Genomic DNA, 24,658 nt, shown 5'->3' with positions numbered 1-24,658 from the left:
AGACAGCCTCAGGAGATGCTGAGGGTATCAATGCTTTCATTTTCTTTGGTGCATAGGAACCTTTGATGCTTAAATGTCCCCATAAGATCAAAGTATATTATTTTTTAAAATTAATTTCATATTGTCTGCTTCAATTATTGCAATTGCTTCAACTTCATATTGTTTGCTTCTTTCCACGACTATGGCACAGAAAATTTTTGTCTCTGGCTTTATTCATAATGTTCTAATTCCATTGTGGCCTTATCCAGTTTTCATAAGGCCTGTCTGTTGTTCCCCCATTAGAAAAATGGATATTGCCACAGTGCATGGCTCACCATGAATAATGACAGCCTGTTGACTGCATAGGGTGCCAGGTGCTCTTGGGTCAGGTTCAGATCTCTTCTCACTCCTTTGGCTTTAGAGAATGTGATTGTCATGACACAAATTGACTTTATAGCGAGGATGTGAAAAAAACCAAACCAAAACCAGAGGAAAGTGGTGTTTCCAATGTTATACAGAAAGTATCCATAGGGTAGTGCTGAGGTCTCCCAAGCCCCAGCCAATGCCTTGATCTCCTGGCCATTCCTCATCACTGGAGGGTGGCTTAGAAACGAGCACAGCTAAGAAAATGCTGAAATGAAAACAACTGGATTCAGAACTAAGAAGCATAACTTCACATTCCATTTTATGCAAAAAATCCATACCGAAAACATTCTTCTTTTTGAAGGTAACATGATGACTGAATATAAAACCTTTGGTGTTGTTCTTACCTGAGATATGTACAAGCTGTAAGTGCTGAACACGTGAAGACTGCAAATGATGCCTGCTCAGCCTGCAGGCAGCTGCCATCCATGATACATTTGCAGTGATTTTTGTACACAGCTTTGTCACATTCCAATGAATATATTATAATTACTGCCATCAGTACCATGACTGCACGGAAAATGAAGCCAAATATAATTTTGATCAGACCTATCTCTCTGAAGGTGGGAAGAATTTAATGAATTTAACCTTTTCTCTCTTCAGATAATATTTAATCACTGGGGTCAGTATGAGAAAACTATTTTGAAAAATGATGTTTAAAATAGTCTAAATTGCTTGGGTTTGGGCATGAAGTCAAGAGACTGGTGCTAGAGGATCATGCTTTTAAAAATATGGAACTTTATTTAGTTTTTCATACATCTTTAAAAGAAAATAATATTGTGAATGTCTGAAAAGTAATGAACAACACTTAAGGCTTACTAGCAGGTGTTTATTTTATTTTCCAATAAGTTAAGTTTTCAGTTTTAATAACACATAAGTGTTCAGAATTTAAAGATTCAGAGAGAGAAGGTGGTTTAAAGCATGTGATTTAGAATCTCACAGCTGGGTCAGGAAACCTTTGTATCACAAATTGAAATATAAATAGGCTCTGCTAATAATTACAAACTTGACAGTAGTTTATTAGAGCACATGGCATATTCAGTAGTGCCATTTTAATTTGCCTGTCATTTTGTTAAAATACAACACGATTAAAAGAAAATATAATTTTATCATGCTATCATTAAGCAAACATCTAGCTGTCTTGTCAGCCAATAATTTAATGTTGTTACATTTCTATTAGTTTTAGGCTGAAAATTTTAAGAAAGACTTACTTTATTTGAAAGAGAGATGATTTTTTGACTTGTGATAAGTGTGTGTGAAGAATGTGGGAGCACATGATTTGTGCATGCATTTTTAATTTTTTAAAAATTACAATCTATTATTATAATCATGCTGGAATCATATCCATTACCACTATTTCTCTGTGTTTCCCCTGACCCACGTTTAACAAGCAATCACTATCACTGGCTTCCTAAACTGCAGAATACAAAAATCTACTATATGAAAATACAAACCTGACTGAATAATCAGATAGCAGGTGGTCATTTCCAACACCTTTTTTCAGTTCCTGTTCTTCAAGGAGAGCCTGAGGGCAGTATTTCATTTTTCATAAATTAATTTGATTTCATAACACGTTCCTGCAATTTTTCATAGCCTGTATGTCACAACCATTCTTCTACAAAAACAATATGAAGTGGATTCCAAATACATCTAAGCCTTGAACTTTTTATTGTATTTTTCTTGATTTCCAAACGTAAATTTATTTCACAGTACATTACTTTCTATTACACAGTTTTTTACTTCATCATTAATACCCCTTCATTTTTCCAATAAGCAAAACTAAATATAGTGTTGGCTGTTTGGCTCCATAGTTCAGTAATCTCACCATGTGTCAGACAGCTGAAGAACAATCAAATAAATGACTGCAACAAACCATTGTTTTAATTTAAAACTTAAATTTGAGGATTTTTTTCCCTTGAACTATAATATATTTATGCCTCTAAATTGATTAATGAATTGCCATCTTTAGCACGCAATACCCAAATCTACAACTTATTAAGTAATGTGTTTCTTGTACAAATTAGCTACCTCATACAGGCTATACACATCACATTCCATATTTTAAAAAAGAAGCTGCTACCAGGAAATCTTTATCATTATCTCTTTTGGAGTTAATGTAAGAGGACATTTCAAAGAGGCAACACTTCAAAATGCAGCTGAGCATCCTACATGGACATCATGTTCTGATAAATGTGGGACCCTTAGGATGTTGTACAGCATTGTTGGATATTACATTGCACAAGTTTGTGGAGAGATTTACATTTCCTTTGTTTTTTTCCTTTTTTTTTTAGCTGCATATATCATCTCTCAACACAATTTGAAATAATGAAAAATTGATTTACAGTGTATGAAAAATATATGCATGCTCAGAGTCAGCTTCTAATTAATTCCTTCACTTGGTCTAACTAATGTCAGCTCGTAAATGTAACTTCTTGCCATGTGAGCAGAAGATGTGAGAAAAGTGACCTGGCTACGTGGGCAGCTCATTTTAAAGGCTTGAGGACACTTTCTCTGCCCTCAGGAAAGCAGAGCCCACCATGCTGCCAGCTACATACAGGGTGCCTTTCTGCTTTTCCAACCAATTCTGCTCCTTGGTGGCCTCAGTGCCAGCTCGCCAACCTCTGCAGGTGGCAGCCTGAATGCCACTGCCTACCACCCCAACTCAGACAGGTGGAACTCAATAAAGTCATTAGAGAGACCATCCAAGGATACCCCAGAGGATTATGTGGATTACCCTGGGGTAACCCTGTTCAAGTCAGTAGTTTGTATTCCAAATTTCCAGGTCACTGATCACACCACCTTTGAACCACCTTTTGGCAGTCTTGAATAATCTTTGGTAGGGATTGATTGAAACATTATGGTTCTTGCCTCCAAAAATCCTACTTCTGACTATAAACCAGCAGATTTCCAATTTTGTCATCTAATGATTGCATCCACAAGTTCAAGTGTGTTTCTCGTGTCAGTCAGCACATTGCCTCAGAAATGTTTGCTGACCAGCACTACGAAGCATTTCATTCACAGGCATCTGTATAAAAATATTCCTGTGAAGGTGACTCGATGCTGGTGTGCTGTATGTAGAAATCATGGAATTACTTTGGTTAGAAAAGACCTCTAAGCTCACCAAGTCCAACCACTAAACGGACACTGCTAGGTCCACCACTAAACCATGTCCCTAAGCATCATATCTACATGTGTTTTGAACAATTCCAGCACATTGATTCCACTACTTCCCTGGGCAGACTGTTCCAGTGCTTGACCACCCTTTCTGTGAAGAACTTTTCCTGATATCTAATCTAAACCTTCCCTCATTACGAACATAATGGAGAGCTCAAAATCTCTTTCACACACACATCTTTGGATTTTCTATATTTAGCTACAAAGCTAAACTATGATGTAAGAATATTTCTTTTTTAGAAGGCCCTCTATATGTTCCTTATCTGCTGCTGTTGAGCATAATAGAAGTGGTTGTGGCAGAGGGCACTTGCCTGATTCCAGTGTTATAACTCAAATTTGCTCAAAGATCATGCTAAATTATAAAGCAGGGGTTTGCATTATGCATTTCTCAAACACAGAAACACCTGACACATTTTTCTAATTATAAAATATTTTTAACAGTTCCATTAAAGTCTGGCCAAGAAAAGACACGGTAAAATTCTTTTATCTGCAGTTCTCAAAGTAAAGAAGACACCAGATATCTTAGGAAACAAACATGAAAAACTTAAAATTAACTGATGTAGTGGTACTGAAGGAACAAACCAAAAAGGACAATAATGATGTAGAAGAGAGCAGTCTGTTCAGAACCTGGGAAAAAATATCCATTATATGATGCACTTAAAGGAACAGCTCAAAGGTGACTTTGTAAGTGTACTCAATCTAAACACAGAGCTAGATATTTTATGCTAATCAGCAAAAATATGAGTTTTTCCAACTTAGCAGCTCATAAGGTTTTAATATGCTACCTAAGAGACCACCAGCAGACAGGTGTTTCTGCATAATGTAAAATGAAGGACCTGTGTCTTAAATTTACTAAAGAAAATAGAGTAACTCTTTTTAGCCAGTTTTCTTTGTGCATATCATGCAGTCCATATCTCAAAGACCACAGAGCCACTGACATAGAAAGCAGCATTTTTGAACACCATTTTTGAAATGTCTAGAATCTTGTCATTCAGAGTTAACATCTGCAGTGCACTTTCCTATATTGTTAACCAGTCCTAACATTAATATGCCAGTAACATTTGAAGTGGAAATCGTAAATTATAGGTTCTTTCAGTTGTACTTAAATTACTTTTCACAACAGTAAGCAAACTAAACACCAAAAAAATTTCACACAGCTGTTCTTTCAGAAAATGTGAATGAAAAGAATAGTATCTATAGCTATAAAAGGAATAAGTAGAGCCTCATCCCTCAAAATAAAGGCCTGCTCACAGGTAGGATATTCTTTCAGGTTAACAGACATACTGCAGAAGGCAAAAGCATTATCTGGGGAAAGCCTGGAGGAACATCTTTTTTACAGTTTGCATGAGAATATATATAAAACAGTGTTTTTATGATGAACTCTGCTGAGCAAGGCAGCAAATTAAAATAAAGTATGCATTCAGCAAACTCTCCTGCTTCAGTCTTTACTGATGTTCACATTAGTGTTACATCAGGTTAGAATCTGCAGGTGGATGTGCTGTGTCTGTGTAACAAGGAGGTCTTCCAAATAACATTTTCATTGGCACAGAGGAAGAAAATGTTATGAATTTTTAGCCACAGCCACATATCTCACTGTGTCACAAAGAGGGAGCTCTGAACTTGCTCTGGCAGCAGCACTGTTTGCCAAAAGTACAACAGCTCATTCTTACGGGCTGTAAGGTTTTATCATGTTGGAAAGTCACAGTGAAATTGAACCTCATCAACTGTAGACTTATTTTAGGCACTGAATATTTATTATTTTAGTCTTATTTTAGTACTTATTTTAGGCTTGGCAAGCCAGACAAAGTCTCAGGATGTTGAGCATTTTCTTCATCCACCAAATGTAATTCTTTGAGCAGCTCTCTCTTGCAATGAGAAAATAAAGCTAGGGATGGGACAATTCCCAGTTCTGAGGGGAGCTTTTAGGAAAATATAGATGCTTCTTTGAAAAGTAATTGCTTCAAAATCTAGATTTTGTAATGCTTGAAAGAGGAGTCTATATCCAAGGTATCATTGCTTGCATAAGTTCTGCCTATCACTGAAAAAATAATTGCTGAATTTCAAAGAAAGGGGCAATTTTGTTTTGCAAAATCAATTCAAGACAAAGTTCAATATATAGGATTTTCAGACTTGACTCTCAGGAACCTTCTTTGAAATGTTTCCCTAGCTGCCCTTTGAGCCAAATGATGTTGATCCAAGTGCACAAAGAATAGTTAAATAATTAGTGAATGCAGTTACTCCATCAGTGGGTCACACTGAATGGATAACAGCAGAAGAGATGAAGCAGAAAATCAGTCTGTGTGTCTAAGGTCCTTGCATTACCACTGTGCCTTAGATGTTTATAGTACAACATAAAAAGGAAATAATACCCGCTAATGATACTTAATTGGCATCTCAGTGTCTTCTCTCATTTTCTGTCTTAACTTTCAATGGATTATTGACTTGTTGAATCAGAGAAATTGCTTTCTCTTCATTTCTTGCTATTTGATGTTTTTTGTCTTTGAAACTGTTTTGTTGCATTTTGGTGGTGGGTTGTTTTTCAGTTTTGGTGGGGTTTTTTGTTATTGTTGTTGGGGTTTTTTTTTTTCTTTTGGTTTTCTTGGTTTGCTTTGGGCTTTTTTAAGTCCAAATACCTAATAACCAAAACAATGTTTTCAGTGAAAATACATGAAAACAGGAAGTATAGATGCTGTGAAATTTTATGCAAATAGCAACTTAAACAAACTTACCAGTGATTCCAACTGTGTATCTTAAGTATATTTAACATACGATTGTGAATAACAAGCTCCTGGATGATTCCAATTAGTTTCTGTAATCATAATTTTTCTTAAGATACTATGCAGCATTATTTTACCTGGGAAAAGAAAAATATAATAGTAGGCAAATAGAAAAAAAAAAAAAAACCAACAAAAACAAACAACCTTTTCTTTCTGACACTATCAAAGAGCAAGAAATAGTAAAATACACTACTAGTAGTAGTAGTAGTAGTAGTAAAATACAGTAGTAAAATAGTAAAAATAAAATTATTTTCACATATTTTTGACACAGAGATACTAGTAGCTGTACTAGTAGTAGGTTTGTTGCAGTGACTTGTAAACTTTTTAAATTCTTCTGTCTGTGCACGATTCATACAAAACAAATTCTTCACAGACAAACAGCTATGTGTTGCAGCAGTGTTCCTTAAGGTTTGTTTTAAAAGCTGATAATTCGTATTTATTCAAGTACTTCCTGACTGTCTCTCTAAAAATATGCATGGACACATTGCTGCCTTTGTAGAGCATGCTGGAGTGCTTCAGCAGCTGTGGTGGTCAGTGCTGTCCCACACCACTGCTGGCCTCTCCCCCACCCGCCATCCCAGCGGGACGTGGGAAGAATAGGAGGTGGAAAAAGAAATGAAACTCATAGGTCAGGATGAAAGCAGTTTAGCAAGTGAAGGAGGTGGATAAAGTGGTGCAAAGGCAACCATTTACCACGTCCCATGAGCAGAACAGCGCCCGAGCAGTTTCTAAGAACCAGCAGCTCTGCACAGTTCTTTGCTGATCAAAGTGTGATCTGGCATGGAATATCTCTTTGGCCAATTCAGGATAGCTGTCCTGGCACTGTCCCAGCTCAGGTTGTTGCCCAACCCAAGCTACAAGCTGGAGGGGACAGCACAAGACTAAAAGAAATCTTTGACACAGTGCAAGCACTATTCAGTAGAAGTCAAAACACTGATGTGTTACCAGCACTGCTTCACATAAATGAGCAGCCTGGTCTAGGGGAAGGTGCTCCTGCCCATGGCAGAAGTATTGCTCAGAAGGATTGGAACTGGGTGGATTTCCAATGAAAATCAAACCAAACCAAACCCTTCTGTGATTCTACAAAACCCAAACCACCACCAAATACTGGCTGTTATGAGGAAAGTTAGCTTCATTCCAATCAGAACCAAGACAGCATTGCATCTGAAGATCCTTGGCCTCTTGGATTTGTTTGCCCTGAATATAATCTATGCTCTATAAAGTAGGTGTAGTCTGAAACATAATACAAAAGGCTCTCTTTTTTTTTGCTTTTTTTGCTCCCTGCACGCTCAATATATACGCAAAAATAAAAATTGTATTTATACATTACCAACAAAATGTATAAAACTTAAAAGCCAACTCTCAATTGCTGACTATAGGTTTCTGAACTCCAAAGAAGAATGAGTAGTTTTTTTCTACACAGTCCAGAAGAGAGGGTGAAAAAAATAAAAGGCAAACTATCAAACTTCCCAGAGCTCCTGGGTATTTGTTTCCAATACTGAGAAGATTAGATTAAAACAAATTTAGCAGCAACATTATAGTTCTACAGAATACAGTGTGACATACGTAGAAAATATTAAAATATTTTCTGGCTTTAAACTAGCTAAATTGGGTACACTTTATTTTTAATTAGTTATACTATAGCATTCTGCTTTTGGTAGTGTTAAATAAATCTTTGGCATCACCTATACCTGACTTTAAAGTGAATACAAGCGTGTTTTCTGCTAGGTACTAAAATAGCATGGATTTTTCATAATACTTTTCCAAGGAGATACACAAGGTCCTTCATGGAAGGACAGAAAAGAGCAAATAATGTCAAACTTCAAATTCCCAAAGCATCAGTGTGGCTCCTCCATGTCTACCCCATAGGATGGGAGCTCCTGAGTATGGATGCTCAACCAGCAAGGGGATCAAACTTGCAGCCATTTCTGCCAGGTGTGGGGTAGGAACAGTCTGATCTACAGACCTGGTCAGAGCCCTGTCAGCACTCACAATTTACATTTCATTTGTTAGATTAAATTCATAGTTTGTAACACAGATGGTGGTTACCACTCTTTTTTTTTTTTTTTTTTTTTTTGGGGGGGGATTATTTTTTTGTTTGTTAGTTAGTTTGTTTGTTTGTTTTCAGAAATACCTTGTGTTCAAGCTGTACCTACCCACTTTGAAAGGTAGGTGCAAATTAAAGTGGAATTCCGTGTTTAATTTTCCTGAGTGATCCCTACAATTATCTAGAAACATTTAAATTAAATAGCCAGGAAAACATAGACACGATTTTCCTGCTTTTCTCAGCCAGCCTAAAACCTACCTGCAGTTGTATCCAGCATTCCTATGTCATGTCTGTAGCAAAAAGGAAGGAAAAGGATGAGAACAGATTAATGTGATATCTGAATTTGCTCTTCTTATTTATTCCCATGCTTCCTTTGAATAGATTTCTTTGTCCTGACTGATTCCTTTGGAGATTTTAGCATTTCTGCACCTTCTTTGAAACAAGAGTGAATTCAGCCCAACAATAAAACAGACATAGAAGGTTGAATTGCAAGGCATATAGATTTCATTTAGATTTTAATTTAGATAAGATACTGATTATTTTCTCTAATGTGGTTTTTCACGATCCTCAGTATGGAGGAAAATGCAAGAACAATTATGGAAGTCCTAAACAAACAAATGCCACAGATTCCCAGAGAAGTCTTACAATCCCCTCAGTGCTGTTATTCTCTCTTCAGTAGCAATGCTGTTAAAAACAACCCAGCTGACCAGGAAATGTGCTATGAATGAACAGGAGGATCACTGCTTTGTCACACATAAGAAATGCCCTCAGGGCACTCCTGATTACAGAGGGGAACCATATAGTTTCTCAGCAATAGCAAGGACAAAGTTATAAAATACACATCATATAAAATTATGAGAAACTCATTGTATCATGCACTTCTTCAATAGTTCAGAAAAATTTTGGTTTGGAGCACACTGTTAAAGTATCAAGACAGTCTCTTGTCATTAATTGTCAAAGTTATCAAAACTCCAACTTGTCTATCTTGTCGCAAGGACAACACTTTTGCACCACAAAGAACTTCAGCGCTAAAGTTTCCCAAATTTGGGGCCTCTGAGCTCCACCCCAGCACACACAGTGGGTGGAGAAGGGTGCAGCCCTCCATGTCAGTGACCAGCTGGAGGGTGTGGAATTGGCTGGGGAAGGATGAGGAGCCAGCCAAGAGCCTGTGAGTCAAGATCCAGGAGAAGGCAGGGAAAGGGGGTATTTAGTGGGAGTCTGCTGACCCACCTGATCAGCAGGATAGTGGCAAGAAGCCCTTTACAGGCAGGTAGGACCCACAAGCCCTGGTCCTCATGGGGATTTCAGCCTCCTCCATCTGTTGGATGGACAGCACAGCAGGGCACAAGCAATCGTGGAGGCTCCTCAGATGGGTCGGTGACAACCTCCTGACACAAGGGACTGAGAAGCCAACAAGGAGAAGGTGCCATGCTGGACCTTGTGCTCACCAGCAGGGTGGGGCTCGTGGGGAATGTGATTCTCCAGGGCAGCCTTGGCTGCTGGGAGCACGGGATGATGAAGTTTGAGTTCCTCAGGGCAGTGAGGAGGGCACACAGCAAACTCACTGCCCTGGATTTCAGCAGAACAGACTCTGGCCTCTCCAAGGACCTGCTTGGTAAAGTCTGATAGGATAGACCCCAGGAGGGCAGAGGGGTCCAAAAATGGTGTCTGGATTTCAGCAATCATTTCCTCCAAACTCAGAAGCAATGCATCCTGACAAGGACAAAATTGGGCAAAAATACCAGGAGGCCTCTAAAGATAGATCAGGAGCTGCTGAGAAAACTCAGAGTCAAAAAAGCACCCTTCAGGAAGCAGAAACAAGGACAGGTGGCCTGGGAGAAATCTAAGGGAATCAACTGGAAGCTAGAGGCAAGCTTAAGGAAGCCAAGGTTTGGTTGGAATTGAGTCTGGCCAGGCATATTAAGGATAATGAGTAGGGTAGGGCTTCTGTAGATATGTTGTAAGCAAAAGAGAGATGAGATAATGTGGGCCTTCTCTGGAAGTAAATGGGAGACCTGACTTTTGTGGACAAGGAAAAGACTAAAGTTCTCAAAAACTTCTGCACCTCAGTCTTCAACAGCAAGTATTAGAACCACACAAGTGAAGAAAGGCAAATGCAGGAGGGACTGGGAGATTGAAGACCTTGAGCCCACTGTAGGAGAAGATCAGGATCGAGACCATCTAAGGAACCTGAATGTGCTGAACTACTGTATTTAAGATGGTTTGTTGTTTTGTTTTTTTTTTCATAAAAATTATCATACATTAAAATAAGTAATAATAATAAAAAAAGCTTTGCCGATGCTTACTTGAATTTAGGCTTCGTGTAATAACATGTCAAACATGAACATAAACTGAAAAATTTGTAACAATTAATATGAAATTTCAAATGAGTGTTTCATATCAGGACTTCAGGAGAGAGAAGAAAATATATAACTTTTGACATGTATATTTTGAAATACTACATGCATGTATAGAAATACCACTGTAGCAGACAGGGTAGGTCTTATGCATTGCCTTCCTTTCTCACAAACCAGCAACTTTGTATTTTCCTCTGTTTTGGTGTCTGGGAAATTCTTCTTTGAGGCAATGAATCTTTGTTGTATTTCCCAGAGTAAGGATTTAATGGCATATATGTTCAGAAAAGGTGACTGGAAGAACAAAAATGAAAGATCAGCAATTCTATTCCCCGTTCGCTTTTCACCACTCTCAGCTGAAGAAAGTTATTATCACCCTGGTAATACGTGAGATTAGTGTTAGAAAACATTTTAGGGTTGTAACCTCAATTCAGCTAGACTGAAGTTTTTTACAGGAAGAAGTATATTTTCCAAGAATTTGTGGGAAGTAAGTTCATTCTATAAAATGAAAGCATATCTTCACATTTCCATTAAGGTAGAGGTAATATACATCACGTTTCTATCAGGCTTTAACTTCTTTTTGTACGTGTCTCCTGTCTGTAGGTTTATATAAAGCAATGTTTGTTCATAAAGGGTAGGTGTTTACCTTATCCTACTTATGAAGTGAAGTAGAAAAAAAATTGCCCTGAAGAAGTCTCTTAAGCTCCTAGTGATATCTAGCCTGGGGTTTTGCAATCTGTTCTGCTATTTAATATTTCTGTAAAAATCACTTTGTTTCTCCTAAAGCAAGACAAATTCCAGCCTCTGCTGCGACTGACGGCTGCCGCGGGGTGCGTGCAAACCATCAGGTGTGAGAGTGCTAAATCACGAGCCTCTGGAATTAATGCCAACATCCAGCATCACAGCAGATGGAAAATGCTGCATTAAGGCTCCATCCACTGCCTCCTCTCTTAGAGGTTCAGTCTGTTGATGGGACAATCTGCTACTGAAGTGCCTCCAGACCAAGTATGTACAGCCATAACCACGGCATCGTCACCATTAGTCTCCTCCACTTCACACCTAATGCTTCCTGATGCATTTCTACCACTCACAGTCCCCTTCTGGCCACCCACACGTTTCCAAGAGACAGAACACTCCCAAGCACTGTCATAAATATTACCTTAATTCAGCAGCAGCAAAAGCTGCGACAAAGTAAGAGCTTTATTGATTTCAGTGCTAATCTACACAAGCACAGGGTCTAGCACATTGACTTCTGTGACGACCAAGTATTGCTAATTTCTCCCAGGAGCACTCTGATTTTAGAACTGCTCTGTTGGAACTGATCTTAATTCTGATCAATGCTCTGTGATATTTTTAGTCTCCGAATTCACTTCTTCAATATCTCCCATGTCGTGCAAGCAAATGATAGACTGAAGACTATTTCTAGGAAGAGTTCCATCTATATCTGGGATACATGTTTTTTAAAATCAGTTGCATCAAATGAAATTTAATTAATGTGTGTTCACAAAAGCTACACATTATTGTTTTAAACAATTTTTCAAATGCCAGATAAAATTCTCATGTTCTTAATTGCAGTGGGATAAAATTGTCTGAGTCTCTCCAACATTCAAAGCAGACTAACTATGATATATTTTCTTTTATTTTACTGTTACAAAGCAATAACCAAACACCTCCGATTACATCTGTATCAGAATTTTTCTGTATATCGAAAGAGCTTGAAATCAGAGTTTTCCTCCAGAGAAATATTTACTTGACATCTCACCCTTTAAAACTGTGTAATTACCATTTATGTAGAAATACAGTTAAAAGGACAGATGCAGTTTAATTTTAGAGGCTTAGTACTCACAAGACCTTTTTTCCCTAATTCTGTTGTTAACTTGGGATCTTTAAATATGACTACTGTTACTTTAGTGCTTCAAAGTCAAATTTTTCATTCTCACATGGGATTAACTCCAGCAGAAAGCTCTTCCAGTGGTAGCACTCAATACCTCATCATGGGGAAAAAAGGATCATACCATAAATATGGACGCAAGAATTTGCTGTTTCCCTAATTCACATTTTAGCAGCCTAATCACACTACAGTGGGTAATAATTATTAGTCCAGTTTTAATACTATCAACACCTCTCATACTGATTAATAAAGCCTCATCAGTGACAATGTAAATTGTTACATAAGAAAATCTACTAACAAACTGCCAGTTGTGGCTGGGATCACACTCCTTTTTCAGATGCTGGCCCCAAGGTTGATGCCATCAGCCTTCCTCTGGGATGGTGTGGGTTTTCCCACGAGAAAGCTGCTGGGTTTCCTTCACACAATGCCCACGTGAGGTCTGCAATGTGCATCCGCATCTCTCCATCCCCTGGGCACCCAGGGTACACACTGCTGGAACCAGCACCTGCAGGAGAGGGCACAGCCATGGAGCATCTCATGGTCCTGCCTCGGATTAATACAACGCCTGAGGCTTTTTGGTAGCAGCAGCAACACATTTTGCTTGCTGGGTGACACTGAGATGAAAAGAAATATCCTTTATTGGTGCACATTTCTGCTTGTTTGCTTTGGTATCCTTGATACTCTGTCTCACACCCTGTGCTATATCTGCCAGTATTCTTTCTACTGTTACCAGGAGTGTTAGTACCCAAATCAGACAATCCATCTGCATCTTCATGGACTACTGAAAATTTTAAACCAGAAAAAAGCCACATTTCTTCAGAGATCTTCGAGTAACTGGGCACAGATAGCTTTCTTTCATGTCCCAAAGCAAGAGGAGGGGGCTGGGAAGGCATGCTCAGAGGGACAGCCAGGGTGACATGCTGCCTATCTGTGTGGGTGGGATGGGACCCAGCAGAGCTCTTTATTCCTCTGCCAGGCTTAGTTCTCTCCATTTCCACTGTACTGCTGGTGTATACATTTACCCTGGGATGAATAAATTATCTGACTCACAGTATATTACAATTGAAAGGGGAGTATCTAATTGCTGGAAAACAGATGGCCTTACCCTTTTGAGCATTTCTGACAAGAACAAAAAAAAAAATTACTGGCCTACAGACATATTCCCATAGGCAGCGATCCTGTCAGATTCCATCAGCCAGGGAAATTTGGATATGATGACTGGCCTGTAATAGAATTTTTCAAGGAAAAAAAAACAACGCACACAACCCACCACACAGTTCTTATTTTTTGTACCAGAAGAGTCACATCTGCATACCACAAAAGGAAAGAAAAATTCACACCTTACTGCTCTTTCTTGCTTATACAAGTTTAGCCATGACTGTGTTGATTATCTCTATTACTTCATCTTCCCATCTTTCCTTTTTGTTGCACATAATTAATTTTATCATTTTTATGGATAAGTGATTCAGTGGTGATATAAGAAATCAACAGAGACTGTTAATGAGAAACTGGGCTAAAGATAAACTGTAAATATACGCAAATTATTCCAGTAGGTTTTTCAGGGTTATATTGATATATTAATCTCTTTAAAAATCAGCATCTCCAAATAGTTTTAGAATACCCTAGTCTTTTTATAGTTATGTTAAAACTTGACAACGACATGTATAGTATACCAAATGGTCAAATATTACAGAGGAGAATTATGGCAAACCAGATAATTGAATTTGTAATGGGGAACATAAATGGCTTAGAGTTATAACCACAAAAATATATTGAAACAGAAAAAAAGCCGACATAATCTTTTTACAAGAAATTCACTTAAGAGAACAAGATGCTATCAACATAGGAACACCTTGGATAGGAGGGAGTCAGCAAAACAGCTTTGCACAAAACAAGACTATTTTCAAAATTCTTGGTAATTTATATAACATCTGACATCAGGGAGATTTTCTGACTGTTAAATATGCACAGAAATAACAGTCCAGATTTAGTTAACATGTATGGACATAATTCAAATAAAGGCTTTTCCAGGTACAGGTTATTATCTAACAGCAGGACAAATTTTCCTGTGGAACACACAGTTTACGGCTGACCTTCCTGGTCCATTGACACACACAAACCTGCACATAACATGGAAGAGTCCAAAACAATGGGAAAATTATATCTATTTTTTGATGTGTTTTTGGCAGAATTATATTTTGAAGAGGCAAGGACACTGATATGCAACTGACATATTTTTTTTGTTGCATTTAATCTCAGACAATTATTAATTCCTATGCTTAAAAGCTTCGTGCCCCACTCAGATGAAGTCTGATTCAGAGCTTTGCTGCCTCCTTCCCTTGCTCTCCCCTTCCACCATCCAGTCCCCAACCTGGGTGAAAGTATCCCATCCCTCCAAGGAGTGGAGAAGATGGGAGCTCCCTCACCCAGTGGCTTGTCCCCTCCTCTCTGTTGCACAGCCACTTCGGTTTGGTGCCTCGGTGCAGCATTTGTGGTCTACAGCCATCTACCAGGAGCCAGGCAATTATTGGAGGCATGGAAGACAGGGAGACAGAAATCCTCAGCAGTGCTCTTTAATTGAAGGGGTTGTTAGTGCTCCCGACTCCTTGAGATTAATCTGACAGGAAGAGCTGTAAAAGCCCCGACACATCTATGCTCGTGCCGAGGAGAACGCTGCATCCTTCACTGTCAAACACGGTTTATTGAAACAGGACAACTGGTGTGCAGCAGCACTCCTTCAACATGATAATCCTGCTCAAGTGAGCTATTCCCCTCCTGGGAAAAGACAGTCTACATTCATAGTGGCAGCAAAATGAAGCCCAAAATCATCCCAGAAGATCCTTCACCTCCAGCATAATCTCGGAGACATTTCAGCCCTGATTAAGAAGTCTCTAGAGAAGTGCTCAGATATTCCCTGGGTTATGGGCTGAGGATGCAGCTTGCCATGCTGCCACCTGCCCCTGATCACTGTGAGCTCCTGCCTACGTCCTACATCCTTCCCTGTCCCAGACTGCTTTGGTGCCCGTGTGCAGCAGAAAGCTTCCCCAGCACAGTAATAGCCAAAAGGGACATATTCTGTGCTGATTTAGTACTCTGGAAAAGGGCATCTCTGTGGAGTCACAGGTGCAGATTCCAAGGATGTGGCAGAAAACAGCAAGACAAAGGGAGGAAATAATAGGTGAAATTATTTTTTAAAGTAGGGGAGCATAATACCATGAAAATTTGGGGAAATAAAGCTCAATAAATACACATAACTTTTTTATCACTCCTTAAAATGTTCCTGGTCATAACACCAATAAAATTAATGCTTTTATTGGCTCATCCTTGCTCCATTTAATAGATTTTTTCCCTATATAAAACATATTAGTATGTATAGGGGAAAAAAAAAGAAATATACATTTTTAAAAAAAGCAGTCATTTTCTTATTCTCAAACAAAAATGTTTCTCAAATCTTGCTAAGAAGTAGTTCTCTAATCCTGGTGGTGGCTAATATTTTTTTTTTCTAGGTAACATTAGATTTTAGAATTTTATATTGAAAATATGTCAGAAGTGAAGACATTAACAGGTTACAGTACCCTTCAAATTAATTTTATAAATATTTTTAATAGCAGTGAGGACAGCTTGGCTAATAAAATGTTTAAACATCTTCAGTACTAAAAGATGTTGATCAGGCCCAATTTACTTACTTTCTTTTGCTTATTATCTTTTGATTACTGCTTATCTTTTACTTACTGTATTTTACTCATTATCTTTTGCATGTCCATCCCACATAGTCACTGTTCTTTAAAGGGTGAAGGACCTGCCAGAGCCTTTTAAAGCACAATAGCTTTAATTCTAGCAAGAGCTTCACCTACATTTTAAGCATCCTTAGGGGCCTCAGCAGCTCAGGCAGCACAAAATCTCCCTTTCTCAGCTTTCATGGGTGTATTTTCTCATGCCTCTTTTCCCTCACCTTGCACATGAGGACTGGTGCCAGATGTCTTTCTAATTAGGTGATCCACGCTCCTCTCTAAGTCATGACACCTTGGCAGGCAAAATACAAGTGCCAAGGTAGCAGCCATGTCTTTGAGTGATGAAATTGAAAGGAGGAATCAAGATTTAAATTACAGTTACAGTCAAGACACATGTCATGGGGTTTAGCTTAATTTTAAAGACTCCAGATACCCAAAATTAAGATGGCAATGACATGGACTCAGTTATTTCTACCCTTTGAGACAAGTATTTGACATCCACCCAAGTTCCCACTGAACACCATTTAAATAAGTGTATGCAGTCAGTGCAAACTCTAGAGAAGACCATTCAAGGCATGGACTTATCCCCTCTACAAATTCTGTGCAGGGAGGAAATATCACAGCACTCAAACACATCCAGCCATGTGAACACAAACATGCATGTTAGCAGTCTGGAATACATTTGCCAAATTTCCTGTTTGTGTTTTAAATCATTGTGGAAGCTGACAGAGACTCCTAATAACCTGTTAGAACTGAGAACAAGCAAATCATTTGAGAGGAAAATTATAGTCTGGAAATTCCAGCTAGGCTTCAGAGAAATAAGTAACATTCCAGAAAATCAAGTTTTACTTTGAGTAATGATCGATTGTGTTTACTAAAATTACATTTACAAAACACTATTGCATTTCAATCATTCACACTCATACAGCAGCTACTGCAGATTATAAAGTTCATTTATGAGTTCTAAGAATTGCATGATGGTAAATAACATAAAAATTTATTTATAGCTACCCATTTAAATAAAGGCAATGTATCCACTTCAGTGGAATCTCTAAACTCTTTTATTTATTTCTTATGAGTAATGAGGTTAATAAAATTTGTTTTGTGACAGACTTGACAGAAAGAAGTCACATTGTGTGAATATCCATATAAAAAAGTTACTACCTATAAAACTAATAAATCCTTAATGTCCTTTGTGGATTTAAGAATCATCCTTCTAAGGAAGGGTGTTACCCTTTTGTGGATACCATGGCATTTACACAAAGTGAAAGGGTAACAAAAGATTCCTGAGAAGTTATTAAATGAAACATACTCTTAAACTTTAATTGTTTTTAATTACAAAGTGTTAGCATTTTTTTTTTAATTTCTTTTCAATTCTTCTTATGTAGGAGTGATTAGGAGTAATGTAGGAGCTGAACACCTTCACACTTTCCCAATGAATACATTCAATTTTGCTTAGGGCATAATGGAGTGGGGAGCTAAATCTGCAGCAGGTGAGCAGTTGGCAGAATGGCTTTTATTTAAGCTTTTTCTGAATTATGCTCTGAAGAGGTCATTTTTCTGGTGTGAATCACAATTGTGCTTTAGTATCCTCCTGAATCAATGTAATTTTCCACATTTCTTTTCTGCTTTGCCAACATAAGAGCCATACTTAAATTATATAATAAATCTACTTCCAATAGCCTTGTAATTACAGAAAAATAAAGGTTTTTTCCAACACTGAAATAGTATTATTATTATCTTCACAGCTTTCTAGGTACATGCAAACTCTATTCAGTAGTAAAATTCAGTATCTTCCAGCCAAAGAGAAGCAGGAAAATAAACTACAGAATAACATATATGATCCTGACTCCTGAGGCAAGCCTTAAGAGTGTAAGCCTTTGTAGTTAACTGGACTTTTCCAGGGTACCAAGATATCCAAGGCTTCAATACAGCAAATTGAGTCAATCAATCAAGTTTCTCAGAGAAACCCATGGTGATAAAGGATGCTCAGCATGAGAGATTTTAGCAGCAGATGTTCAAGCAGTAGAACATGAAGATATTTTTACCCCAAACGTTTTAGTGAGCAACATTATGGAACAATACAGTAAACAAAATTTGAGTTTATGTGAGAAAAGCTCATTTTTCAGTCTTTAAAAATGGAAGCGTGATAGAACATATTTCTGCCAAAAAACTTAAGTAAAAAAGAAAATATCCCCACTACAGGTTTCAGAAATGAGCCATGAAAACTAAATGTTCAGAGAAATGTTCTTTGGTTCAGGCTGTATCCTACTTTCTGAGGACAGAACATGACTGAAATCCTGTGAGAGCAGATCATTTTGAGTAAAGTATCTAATAAATGAATTCTCCTGCAGTACCACACCTTTCAAAAGGAGACTGTTGACCTTGTTTCACCACAATTCCTCTTCATCACCAATGCCACCCATGGCATTTAGTAAGCCTGGTAATAACGCAAGGATTTAGAATGATACAGCACCTTAAGCATACACTAGGACCAAAGGCCCCACACGATTGTCTTAAATGAATCAAAGCAGCCAAATAAAATTATTTCAATTCCTTTGTTTAAATATAACTTTTGGCCAAGATGATGAGAATTGTCTAAAATAGGAAATTAGTTACCTAAACCCATATTGTAGAGTACCCCAAATTAGAAATACTTGGTTCATATATTAGAAATACTAAAAATATTAAGTTCATTCAGCACTTAGAGTGCCCATCACTCCAGACAATATTGTCATCTTTTTGTGTTTAATTTCCATTATTATCTTTAGAAAAATAAGACTAAAGACCAGTTTTGAATATTATAAAATAAGAGATATGTAAACAACAAATGGACACAGTTCACTGATTATTTTAATTGCTTTATACTCCAGGTCTCTGCATAAACTAAACAAAGAAGCCCAAATCTCTAAAATCATTTTATTAACTTAGCATAGAAAGAATTAAACAGGATGAGTTTACAGATAAAATGATGTAAAAGATAGAAAAGCTAAACTCCTTGTGAGTCTGTTATGCTAATTTAGTAAAGAAGAATTTGAATAAGTGAATAAGATGCAGAAGAAAATTCTTTGCAATAAAGTCAGAGTAACCAATTAGAATATTAAAATTATTAAGAAAAACTGCATGCATATTAAGTAAGAAAATAAGGTATCCACTCACCAGTACAAATCTTACACGAGCTGGACTGAATCACTTCCAGCCCAGTCTTGCTAGGAAGATGTCCCACAATAAGGAGATCACTTCTGGGATTTGACAAAAAGTCTAATCCTGGTCCTAATTTTTTTTTTCTTCTTTTTGTAATAAGGTGATGCAAACAAGCACTTAAGAAAATTTAGTTTTGAAAAGCACTTAGCTGCCACTGAAATTAGTGATAATAAGCATTTGACTCTCTGCCTTGGCATTCTGCTTAAATTCCAGTTGTAATAATGCCTTCAAAAATCTGGTTCTAAGTGAAAAAATATAATGATCTGTCTTTTTAACAATATGCCATTCTACTTCCTTCAAAAATACTCTGGAGCAATCTTTGTCTCTTTTCTGTGAGCAGTTCAAATCTTCTGGATTCTGAGTACAGTTTGGGTTGAGCAAACAGTTTGAACACATATTTAGTAATATTCTGTTTTACTTGCACATTTGGTACAAATAAAACAGAATATTACTAAGTAAGTGTTCTGGAGCCTGGGGTACTTGCTTATAGATTACTTTGCGATCAGCTTGGTATTTTTGATGGAAATGAGTTTGCATCAACATTTATCCTTTCCAGCTTTAAACATAACAGCGGGACTCATGAGAGCAGAAACAAAAACTTTGCAAATGTTAAAGGAATAAAGCATCTGGTAGAGACTTTTAACATGCTTAGGAAGAACATATCCCACTGGACATGACCATTTTGTTGCTGGGAAAAAAAAAAATTGTTAATTCTTCTTTCAAGATATTTCATAAGATTGTAGACACATGCACTGTTTTAATAGTGAAGAACTAAGACTTGTCCAAATATACAGTTAAGTACAGAATCATTAAAGTTGGGAAAAAACCTCCAAAATCGTCGACTCCAACTATATAATCATATAGTTCAAAAAAAAGTTGCAGCCATGCCAACCCAGATCCTATACTCTGTATCCACAACAGACCACTTCCTCCAAGGAGAGATTTTCCCCCTTCATGTGAAAGCAGAAATCAAATTCCTTTCATCTGCTCCTTCCTCCTCAAACCCCTGACTTGTGGTCTCTGTGATCCACACCCATGGATGTGCAGAGAAGGTCGGGGGGATTCCATAGTTTGCCCTTTTCAGACGTCACAGAACATTCCTTGAAGAATCAAGATTTACATATGGGTGCGATTTGCCCTTCTCCTCTTGAACTAGATTTTTGGAGAATTCTAAACTCAAAAGGTCATTTGAGGTAAAAGAAGATTCTCGTTTCTCCTGCAGTGCAAAGTAGAAAATGCAGGGTAAATGCAGTGGTCTAGAGAGAGCTGAGAATTCTTGAGAGATGGCTGATTTGTTAGCCATACTCTTTGTATTCTGCTTTCCTGGGATAAAGGAAAACTGTCGATCCGATAATCACAGTACCTTGAAGCTTATATATATTTTTTTAAGATCCTGTAAGACTACCATTATTGTTATTATTGCCATGGTAACACTGGTCAAGGGTTTTAGTAACTGTGGGTTGATTTTTCTCCCTGTTGCAGACCATAAAAGAAAGGATGAGAATCATGCAAATTGCTTGATGCTCATCAGTGGTGCTGTAACTCCCGCTCTTGGTGGCATCTGTTCAGGAAGGTCGTGAGGCAAGATTAAGTGGAGAAAATACAGAATGGAGAAAAAAGAGATAGTTACAAGACAGTTATAAGAAGGACATGATACACTTTTATTTTCTTTTGCTAAGCTGTGATTTTAATTAATTCACATGAATAAGTATTAATTATTAATTACTAACAGGTCAGTTGCTATGTCATAGCCTTTATAAATCTTCCGTTGAAATTGTGTCCCAGATAATTCTTCAAACATTATTTGAGAATTAAGTAGCATTAATGGAAATCTCTTTGGAGAATTTTTCTGTTAAATCACTTTAGAATTGCTAAATACCTTTTCTCTGCCAGAAACCAACAAAACTTCACTTTATAACATTGGGCAGAACAGGTATGTGAAGGCCATAAAGGAGTAAAGGCTCAGTAATCAGCACACTCAGTAATTTATTGCCTCCTAATCAGTGAGAGAACACGTTTTTTAATAGATATTCCTGGGAAAAAGGAGAAATGGCAGGGATCTATAGAATGAATTCATTTGCAGACTATAGGTACATATATGTTTGGAGGGGAAAAAAAGGAAAAAAAAAAGAAAGTAAATATATTTTGCATATATAATTCATCACAAAATCCTAATTCAATAATCAATCATTTATGAATGTCAGTAGAGCAAACCATTGGACTGGGATTAGAATTGACTAAAATATTTACACGCATTTTAAATATAGTTTTGGATGAAGAGAGTACTGGGAAACATACGTGTTTAAAAGCTTCTTTTTCCATGAGAAAACCAGGATTTTTCATGATACTTTATGCAAAACTATGATCAAAACTTCTATTGAAGCACAAGGTGACTTTTATCTTTCCTGACAGTAACTATATTTGTGATTAAGCATATAGAATTTACAGTTAATTTTTGATTTTACCATATTTCAATAGGAACAGAGGAGTATCAATAAGTTTTTGTTCATGTTCTGAATGAAGTAATATAATAAAATATATTATCTTACCATTTACAAATTTTTCAAGATATTAAAAAAATTAAATCAGTGGGGAAAAAAAGACCACTGTGATAAAATAGAAAGGTTGAAAAACAAAAAGCTGCATTTCCTTCTTAAGAATGAAACCTCATTTTATAAGACTGGGAGTACCACTGATGACTATTACATTCTTAGTTCTGACATTATTATCTTGCATGCTGTGAAGAAGTAGTCTCCTGATTCTCTTAATAATGTTGGACATCTAGAGCTAGATTTAAATTTAGGGATAACCATATATAGGCTTCATCTTCACAGGAGCAGAAAGAGAAAAAGAAAATATTTTAGTGCTTTTGGAGGTCTTATGTGTCACATAGTCTCCAGAGCAGAGGACCAAAGCATGTCTATACCATGAAGAACAAAATAATGTATTTTTTAATGGACTTTTCTTGTGAGTTTTCTCCTTACAAAAATGAAAGGAAACACAAATTTTGCAAGGCTTACAAAGCAATGATAGCCCCATGACATCTTATGAAATAGTCATCAGAAGTGTTCCCACAGTGTTAGCACTGGATTAAAATTAATTTCTAAGAGATTCATCAATTTAACAAGTCAGATAAATTTAGTAGAACAACTGTTTTATGGCTTCCAATATCCTTGTAGGAACTTTCTATTTTAACTAATTGCTGCATCATTTGCTAAATGGAAAGGATTCATTCTTAGATGGATCTTTTCCATTATAAAACATATTAATTAACAGTAATTGTCATAGCAAGCGAATTCCAAAAGTTCCATTTATGAGAAATGAATTTTAAAATTCTTTTGATTATTTGCTACTGATACCCTTGATGGCATCAATCCAAGAGGAAATCAGAAAAAAATATATATACCGTTGATTTACATTATCAATCTAATGGAGCAAGATAGAATGTGGATTGAATTTTGGTTCTATCTACTTTTTAATCTAGAAAAAAAATAACCTAGTAGACTGAAGTTCATGTAGAAGTGATTCTAGAGAATATTGTTCAAATTTTGGGTATTAACTTTTCAACAAATAATTGCTTTCAACTAAAGCATGAATTAAACTTTTATTTTCAACCACAAAACACTGTAATATTTTAATTCTATTATGAACTACAAATTCTTAAGAAACTAAGAGGAAAAGCATTTTATTTAGTCAAAAGTAAATCAAGTTAATTTCTTCTCACTGGCAGTTGTTATTTGTGGCTACCTAGGGATGTATATGAGAAGAAAATGGCAACACAGCCAACATATGGTCTCCTATCCCCTGAAAAGCTACAGTTCAAGAGGTATTTCTGAGAAAATTAAAAGTATTTCTATTCTTTTTAATGACCCTCGACTGGGTTTTGCCCTATATGAAGTCGTTAGGTTGGTTTCAAATCTATATTGGCATTCAGCACTCAGAGCATTCTCTGCAAAAACTCCTACAGCTTAATTGATCATTACATGAAGAACTAATTCCTTGTATTGAATATGTTCTCTCCTCGTTTCTTTTGATGAATCCTAGCCATGTCTCCTACAGCAATAGAAAATATTCACATAAATTACGACTTACCAAGTGAAATGAAATTGCTCTCTAACATTTAAGTGAATTATTTCTATTTTCTCAACTAGATAAAGAAGTGTCTGCCTTATCTAACAGGAAAAAAATTGTAAATATTAAACAAAAGGAAAATCAACATGTCTCTAGACTTTCAGGTTCCCAAACACTTTTACCAGAAGTAATGGATCCACATGGAATGAAAATAATAGTCATCAGTTTTATAACTCTAACAACAACTTCACGCAAATTTCATTTCATAATACCAAACATGACTTTGCTATTTAGTTCTATATGCATCAAAGTCCACATGGAAGGTTACAAACTTTTGCTTTCTTAAAAGCTATAGAGTAGATAATGACTTTAAAACAATGTTATATTGGAAAGATAACATGTCACAAAAATTAGAAGGAAAACAGTGACAAAAAAGCCCATAGGAGCTTGTGATTAATTTTGATTTTGCTGTTAAAAGATAAGCATTTTTAAAATGAAATAGCATAAAATTTCAAAATAAATGACAGTGCAAAGGAGACTAATGGGTAGTTATAGGAAGGCACATTCAAGATGTTCTAATGTTTTATTTTTCAAATATGATCACGATTTTCATAGCAATTACTTTTTGAATAAAAAAATCAACCTTCATTGGTTAAGCATATGTAATTTCTACCTTCCTTTGAACATATTCCCTACAAAGCACATCACATAAATATTTCCTCAGTGCTGCTCTTGAAAATCATCTCAATCATTGCTCCATCTAGAGAAATCTGAAGTAACTTTTCCCATTCCAACATTTCCCTCATTAATTGGCTCTGACCACTCTTTTTTACAGTGATTCTGTTCTAAACACCAGGTGTGCCTAAAAAGGCAGCAATCAAAATCAGACACATCACAAAGGGAATGACCAAAAAATGGAATTTGGCCAAAAATTTTGTCTAGTGAGTGAGGAAAATAGTCTAGTATTTTTTTTTTCTCCAACAGCCTTTTTTATGCATTTTCCCCCA

The sequence above is a fragment of the Lonchura striata genome, chromosome 4 (genome assembly GCF_050655825.1).
Source record: "Lonchura striata isolate lonStrDom1 chromosome 4, ASM5065582v1, whole genome shotgun sequence".
Lineage (NCBI taxonomy): Eukaryota > Metazoa > Chordata > Aves > Passeriformes > Estrildidae > Lonchura > Lonchura striata.
This window is presented reverse-complemented; position numbering follows the sequence as displayed.